Consider the following 7,584-nt stretch of genomic DNA (forward strand, 5'->3'; position numbering starts at 1 on the left):
GTCAGCTGGATCTTTCTTCTTCAAAGCAAAAAGATTTTATCTTCAAATACAAGAACTTTTCGAGGTTTTGTTGGTTTTCAGCAAATGAACATATTTCAGTGAGCTGGGAGTTTATTCTTTAATAGCGCAAGATTTTATCTTAAAATACAAGAAGTTTTCGTGGTTCTTGTCAATTTTTGTTGGTTTTCATCTCATGAACTTATTTCAGTCAGCAAGATCTTTCTTCTTCAAAGCAAAAAGATTTTATCTTCAAATACAAGAACTTTTCGTGCTTTTGTTGGTTTTCAACAAATGAACATATTTCAGCGAGCTGTGAGTTTTTTCTTTAATAGTGTAAGATTTTATCTTAAAATACAAGAACTTTTCGTGGTTTTTGTCAATTTTTGTTGGTTTTCATCTAATGAACTTATTTCAGTCAGCGAGATCTTTTTTCAAAGCAAAAAGATTTTATCTTCAAATACAAGAACTTTTCGTGGTTTTGTTGGTTTTCAGCAAATGAACAGATTTCAGCGAGCTGGAAGTTTTTTCTTTAATAGCGTAAGATTTTATCTTAAAATACAAGAACTTTTCGTGGTTCTTGTCAATTTTTGTTGGTTTTCATCTCATGAACTTATTTCAGTCAGCTAGATCTTTCTTCTTCAAAGCAAAAAGATTTTATCTTCAAATACAAGAACTTTTCGTGGTTTTGATGGTTTTCAGCAAATGAACATATTTCAGCGAGCCAGAAGTTTTTTCTTTAATAGCGTAAGATTTTATCTTAAAATACAAGAAGTTTTCGTGGTTCTTGTCAATTTTTGTTGGTTTTAATCTAATGAACTTATTTCAGTGAGCTGGATCTTTCTTCTTCAAAGCAAAAAGATTTCATCTTCAAATACAAGAACTTTTCGTGGTTTTGATGGTTTTCAGCAAATGAACATATTTCAGCGAGCTGGGAGTTTTTTCTTTAATAGTGTAAGATTTTATCTTAAAATACAAGAACTTTTCGTGGTTCTTGTCAATTTTTGTTGGTTTTCATCTAATGAACTTATTTCAGTCAGCTAGATCTTTCTTCTTCAAAGCAAAAAGATTTTATCTTCAAATACAAGAACTTTTCGTGGTTTTGTTGGTTTTCAGCAAATTAACATATTTCAGCGAGCCAGAAGTTTTTTCTTTGATAGCGTAAGATTTTATCTTAAAATACAAGAAGTTTTCGTGGTTCTTGTCAATTTTTGTTGGTTTTAATCTAATCAACTTATTTCAGTCAGCTGGATCTTTCTTCTTCAAAGCAAAAAGATTTTATCTTCAAATACAAGAACTTTTCGTGGTTTTGATGGTTTTCAGCAAATGAACATATTTCAGCGAGCTGGGAGTTTTTTCTTTAATAGTGTAAGATTTTATCTTAAAATACAAGAACTTTTCGTGGTTCTTGTCAATTTTTGTTGGTTTTCATCTAATGAACTTATTTCAGTCAGCTAGATCTTTCTTGTTCAAAGCAAAAAGATTTTATCTTCAAATACAAGAACTTTTCGTGGTTTTGTTGGTTTTCAGCAAATGAACATATTTCAGCGAGCCAGAAGTTTTTTCTTTAATAGCGTAAGATATTATCTTTAAATACAAGAAGTTTTCGTGGTTCTTGTCAATTTTTGTTGGTTTTCATCCAATGAACTTATTTCAGTCAGCCAGATCTTTCTTCTTCAAAGCAAAAAGATTCTATCTTCAAATACAAGAACTTTTCGTGGTTTTGTTGGTTTTCAGCAAATGAACATATTTCAGTGAGCTGGGAGTTTATTCTTTAATAGCGTAAGATTTTATCTTAAAATACAAGAAGTTTTCGTGGTTCTTGTCAATTTTTGTTGGTTTTCATCTAATGAACTTATTTCAGTCAGCAAGATCTTTCTTCTTCAAAGCAAAAAGATTTTATCTTCAAATACAAGAACTTTTCGTGCCTTTGTTGGTTTTCAGCAAATGAACATATTTCAGCGAGCTGTGAGTTTTTTCTTTAATAGTGCAAGATTTTATCTTAAAATACAAGAACTTTTCGTGGTTCTTGTCAATTTTTGTTGGTTTTCATCGAATGAACTTATTTCAGTCAGCGAGATCTTTCTTCCTCAAAGCAAAAAGATTTTATCTTCAAATACAAGAACTTTTCGTGGTTTTGATGGTTTTCAGCAAATGAACATATTTCAGCGAGCTGGAAGTTTTTTCTTAATAGCGTAAGATTTTATCTAAAAATACAAGAACTTTTCGTGGTTCTTGTCAATTTTTGTTGGTTTTCATCGAAAGAACTTATTTCAGTCAGCTAGATCTTTCTTCTTCAAAGCAAAAAGATTTTATCTTCAAATACAAGAACTTTTCGTGGTTTTGATGGTTTTCAGCAAGTGAACATATTACAGCGAGCTGGAAGTTTTTTCCTTCACAGAGTAAGATTTTATCTTAAAATACCAGAACTTTTCGTGGTTCTTGTCAATTTTTGCTGGTTTTCATCTAATGAACTTATTTCAGTCAGCTAGATCTTTCTTCTTCAAAGCAAAAAGATTTTATCTTCAAATACAAGAACTTTTCGTGGTTTTGATGGTTTTCAGCAAATGAACATATTTCAGCGAGCTGGAAGTTTTTTCCTTAATAGTGTAAGATTTTATCTTAAAATACAAGAACTTTTCGTGGTTCTTGTCAATTTTTGTTCGTTTTCATCTCATGAACTTATTTCAGTCAGCAAGATCTTTCTTCTTCAAAGCAAAAAGATTTTATCTTCAAATACAAGAACTTTTCGTGGTTTTGATGGTTTTCACCAAATGAACATATTTCAGCGAGCTGGAAGTTTTTTCCTTAATAGAGTAAGATTTTATCTTAAAATACAAGAACTTTTCGTGGTTCTTGTCAATTTTTGTTGGTTTTCATCTGATAAACTTATTTCAGTCAGCGAGATCTTTCTTCTTCAAAGCAAAAAGATTTTATCTTCAAATACAAGAACTTTTCGTGGTTTTGTTGGTTTTCAGCAAATGAACATATTACAGCGATCCAGAAGTTTTTTCTTTAATAGCGTAAGATATTATCTTAAAATACAAGAAGTTTTCGTGGTTCTTGTCAATTTTTGCTGGTTTTCATCTAATGAACTTATTTCAGTCAGCTGGATCTTTCTTCTTCAAAGCAAAAAGATTTTATCTTCAAATACAAGAACTTTTCGTGGTTTTGTTGGTTTTCAGCAAATGAACAGATTTCAGCGAGCTGGAAGTTTTTTCTTTAATAGCGTAAGATTTTATCTTAAAATACAAGAACTTTTCGTGGTTCTTGTCAATTTTTGTTGGTTTTCATCTAATGAACTTATTTCAGTCAGCTAGATCTTTCTTCTTCAAAGCAAAAAGATTTTATCTTCAAATACAACAACTTTTCGTGGTTTTGATGGTTTTCAGCAAAGGAACATATTTCAGCGAGCTGGAAGTTTTTTCCTTAATAGCGTAAGATTTTATCTTAAAATACAAGAACTTTTCGTGGTTCTTGTCAATTTTTGTTGGTTTTCATCTAATGAACTTATTTCAGTCAGCTGGATCTTTCTTCTTCAAAGCAAAAAGATTTTATCTTCAAATACAAGAACTTTTCGAGGTTTTGTTGGTTTTCAGCAAATGAACATATTTCAGTGAGCTGGGAGTTTATTCTTTAATAGCGCAAGATTTTATCTTAAAATACAAGAAGTTTTCGTGGTTCTTGTCAATTTTTGTTGGTTTTCATCTCATGAACTTATTTCAGTCAGCAAGATCTTTCTTCTTCAAAGCAAAAAGATTTTATCTTCAAATACAAGAACTTTTCGTGCTTTTGTTGGTTTTCAACAAATGAACATATTTCAGCGAGCTGTGAGTTTTTTCTTTAATAGTGTAAGATTTTATCTTCAAATACAAGAACTTTTCGTGGTTTTGTTGGTTTTCAGCAAATGAACATATTTCAGCGAGCTGGGAGTTTTTTCTTTAATAGTGTAAGATTTTATCTTAAAATACAAGAACTTTTCGTGGTTCTTGTCAATTTTTGTTGGTTTTAATCTAATCAACTTATTTCAGTCAGCTGGATCTTTCTTCTTCAAAGCAAAAAGATTTTATCTTCAAATACAAGAACTTTTCGTGGTTTTGATGGTTTTCAGCAAATGAACATATTTCAGCGAGCTGGGAGTTTTTTCTTTAATAGTGTAAGATTTTATCTTAAAATACAAGAACTTTTCGTGGTTCTTGTCAATTTTTGTTGGTTTTCATCTAATGAACTTATTTCAGTCAGCTAGATCTTTCTTCTTCAAAGCAAAAAGATTTTATCTTCAAATACAACAACTTTTCGTGGTTTTGATGGTTTTCAGCAAAGGAACATATTTCAGCGAGCTGGAAGTTTTTTCCTTAATAGCGTAAGATTTTATCTTAAAATACAAGAACTTTTCGTGGTTCTTGTCAATTTTTGTTGGTTTTCATCTGATGAACTTATTTCAGTCAGCCAGATCTTTCTTCTTCAAAGCAAAAAGATTCTATCTTCAAATACAAGAACTTTTCGTGGTTTTGTTGGTTTTCAGCAAATGAACATATTTCAGTGAGCTGGGAGTTTATTCTTTAATAGCGTAAGATTTTATCTTAAAATACAAGAAGTTTTCGTGGTTCTTGTCAATTTTTGTTGGTTTTCATCGAAAGAACTTATTTCAGTCAGCTAGATCTTTCTTCTTCAAAGCAAAAAGATTTTATCTTCAAATACAAGAACTTTTCGTGGTTTTGATGGTTTTCAGCAAGTGAACATATTACAGCGAGCTGGAAGTTTTTTCCTTCACAGAGTAAGATTTTATCTTAAAATACCAGAACTTTTCGTGGTTCTGGTCAATTTTTGCTGGTTTTCATCTTATGAACTTATTTCAGTCAGCTGGATCTTTCTTCTTCAAAGCAAAAAGATTTTATCTTCAAATACAAGAACTTTTCGTGGTTTTGATGGTTTTCAGCAAATGAACATATTTCAGCGAGCTGGAAGTTTTTTCCTTAATAGTGTAAGATTTTATCTTAAAATACAAGAACTTTTCGTGGTTCTTGTCAATTTTTGTTCGTTTTCATCTCATGAACTTATTTCAGTCAGCAAGATCTTTCTTCTTCAAAGCAAAAAGATTTTATCTTCAAATACAAGAACTTTTCGTGGTTTTGATGGTTTTCACCAAATGAACATATTTCAGCGAGCTGGAAGTTTTTTCCTTAATAGAGTAAGATTTTATCTTAAAATACAAGAACTTTTCGTGGTTCTTGTCAATTTTTGTTGGTTTTCATCTGATAAACTTATTTCAGTCAGCGAGATCTTTCTTCTTCAAAGCAAAAAGATTTTATCTTCAAACACAAGAACTTTTCGTGGTTTTGTTGGTTTTCAGCAAATGAACATATTACAGCGATCCAGAAGTTTTTTCTTTAATAGCGTAAGATATTATCTTAAAATACAAGAAGTTTTCGTGGTTCTTGTCAATTTTTGTTGGTTTTCATCTAATGAACTTATTTCAGTCAGCGAGATCTTTCTTCTTCAAAGCAAAAAGATTTTATCTTCAAATACAAGAACTTTTCGTGGTTTTGTTGGTTTTCAGCAAATGAACAGATTTCAGCGAGCTGGAAGTTTTTTCTTTAATAGCGTAAGATTTTATCTTAAAATACAAGAACTTTTCGTGGTTCTTGTCAATTTTTGTTGGTTTTCATCTAATGAACTTATTTCAGTCAGCTAGATCTTTCTTCTTCAAAGCAAAAAGATTTTATCTTCAAATACAACAACTTTTCGTGGTTTTGATGGTTTTCAGCAAAGGAACATATTTCAGCGAGCTGGAAGTTTTTTCCTTAATAGCGTAAGATTTTATCTTAAAATACAAGAACTTTTCGTGGTTCTTGTCAATTTTTGTTGGTTTTCATCTAATGAACTTATTTCAGTCAGCTGGATCTTTCTTCTTCAAAGCAAAAAGATTTTATCTTCAAATACAAGAACTTTTCGAGGTTTTGTTGGTTTTCAGCAAATGAACATATTTCAGTGAGCTGGGAGTTTATTCTTTAATAGCGCAAGATTTTATCTTAAAATACAAGAAGTTTTCGTGGTTCTTGTCAATTTTTGTTGGTTTTCATCTCATGAACTTATTTCAGTCAGCAAGATCTTTCTTCTTCAAAGCAAAAAGATTTTATCTTCAAATACAAGAACTTTTCGTGCTTTTGTTGGTTTTCAACAAATGAACATATTTCAGCGAGCTGTGAGTTTTTTCTTTAATAGTGTAAGATTTTATCTTCAAATACAAGAACTTTTCGTGGTTTTGTTGGTTTTCAGCAAATGAACATATTTCAGCGAGCTGGGAGTTTTTTCTTTAATAGTGTAAGATTTTATCTTAAAATACAAGAACTTTTCGTGGTTCTTGTCAATTTTTGTTGGTTTTAATCTAATCAACTTATTTCAGTCAGCTGGATCTTTCTTCTTCAAAGCAAAAAGATTTTATCTTCAAATACAAGAACTTTTCGTGGTTTTGATGGTTTTCAGCAAATGAACATATTTCAGCGAGCTGGGAGTTTTTTCTTTAATAGTGTAAGATTTTATCTTAAAATACAAGAACTTTTCGTGGTTCTTGTCAATTTTTGTTGGTTTTCATCTAATGAACTTATTTCAGTCAGCGAGATCTTTCTTCTTCAAAGCAAAAAGATTTTATCTTCAAATACAAGAACTTTTCGTGGTTTTGTTGGTTTTCAGCAAATGAACAGATTTCAGCGAGCTGGAAGTTTTTTCTTTAATAGCGTAAGATTTTATCTTAAAATACAAGAACTTTTCGTGGTTCTTGTCAATTTTTGTTGGTTTTCATCTAATGAACTTATTTCAGTCAGCTAGATCTTTCTTCTTCAAAGCAAAAAGATTTTATCTTCAAATACAACAACTTTTCGTGGTTTTGATGGTTTTCAGCAAAGGAACATATTTCAGCGAGCTGGAAGTTTTTTCCTTAATAGCGTAAGATTTTATCTTAAAATACAAGAACTTTTCGTGGTTCTTGTCAATTTTTGTTGGTTTTCATCTAATGAACTTATTTCAGTCAGCCAGATCTTTCTTCTTCAAAGCAAAAAGATTCTATCTTCAAATACAAGAACTTTTCGTGGTTTTGTTGGTTTTCAGCAAATGAACATATTTCAGTGAGCTGGGAGTTTATTCTTTAATAGCGTAAGATTTTATCTTAAAATACAAGAAGTTTTCGTGGTTCTTGTCAATTTTTGTTGGTTTTCATCGAAAGAACTTATTTCAGTCAGCTAGATCTTTCTTCTTCAAAGCAAAAAGATTTTATCTTCAAATACAAGAACTTTTCGTGGTTTTGATGGTTTTCAGCAAGTGAACATATTACAGCGAGCTGGAAGTTTTTTCCTTCACAGAGTAAGATTTTATCTTAAAATACCAGAACTTTTCGTGGTTCTTGTCAATTTTTGCTGGTTTTCATCTAATGAACTTATTTCAGTCAGCTGGATCTTTCTTCTTCAAAGCAAAAAGATTTTATCTTCAAATACAAGAACTTTTCGTGGTTTTGATGGTTTTCAGCAAATGAACATATTTCAGCGAGCTGGAAGTTTTTTCCTTAATAGTGTAAGATTTTATCTTAAAATA

The sequence above is a fragment of the Heptranchias perlo genome, unplaced genomic scaffold, assembly GCF_035084215.1.
Source record: "Heptranchias perlo isolate sHepPer1 unplaced genomic scaffold, sHepPer1.hap1 HAP1_SCAFFOLD_82, whole genome shotgun sequence".
NCBI lineage: Eukaryota > Metazoa > Chordata > Chondrichthyes > Hexanchiformes > Hexanchidae > Heptranchias > Heptranchias perlo.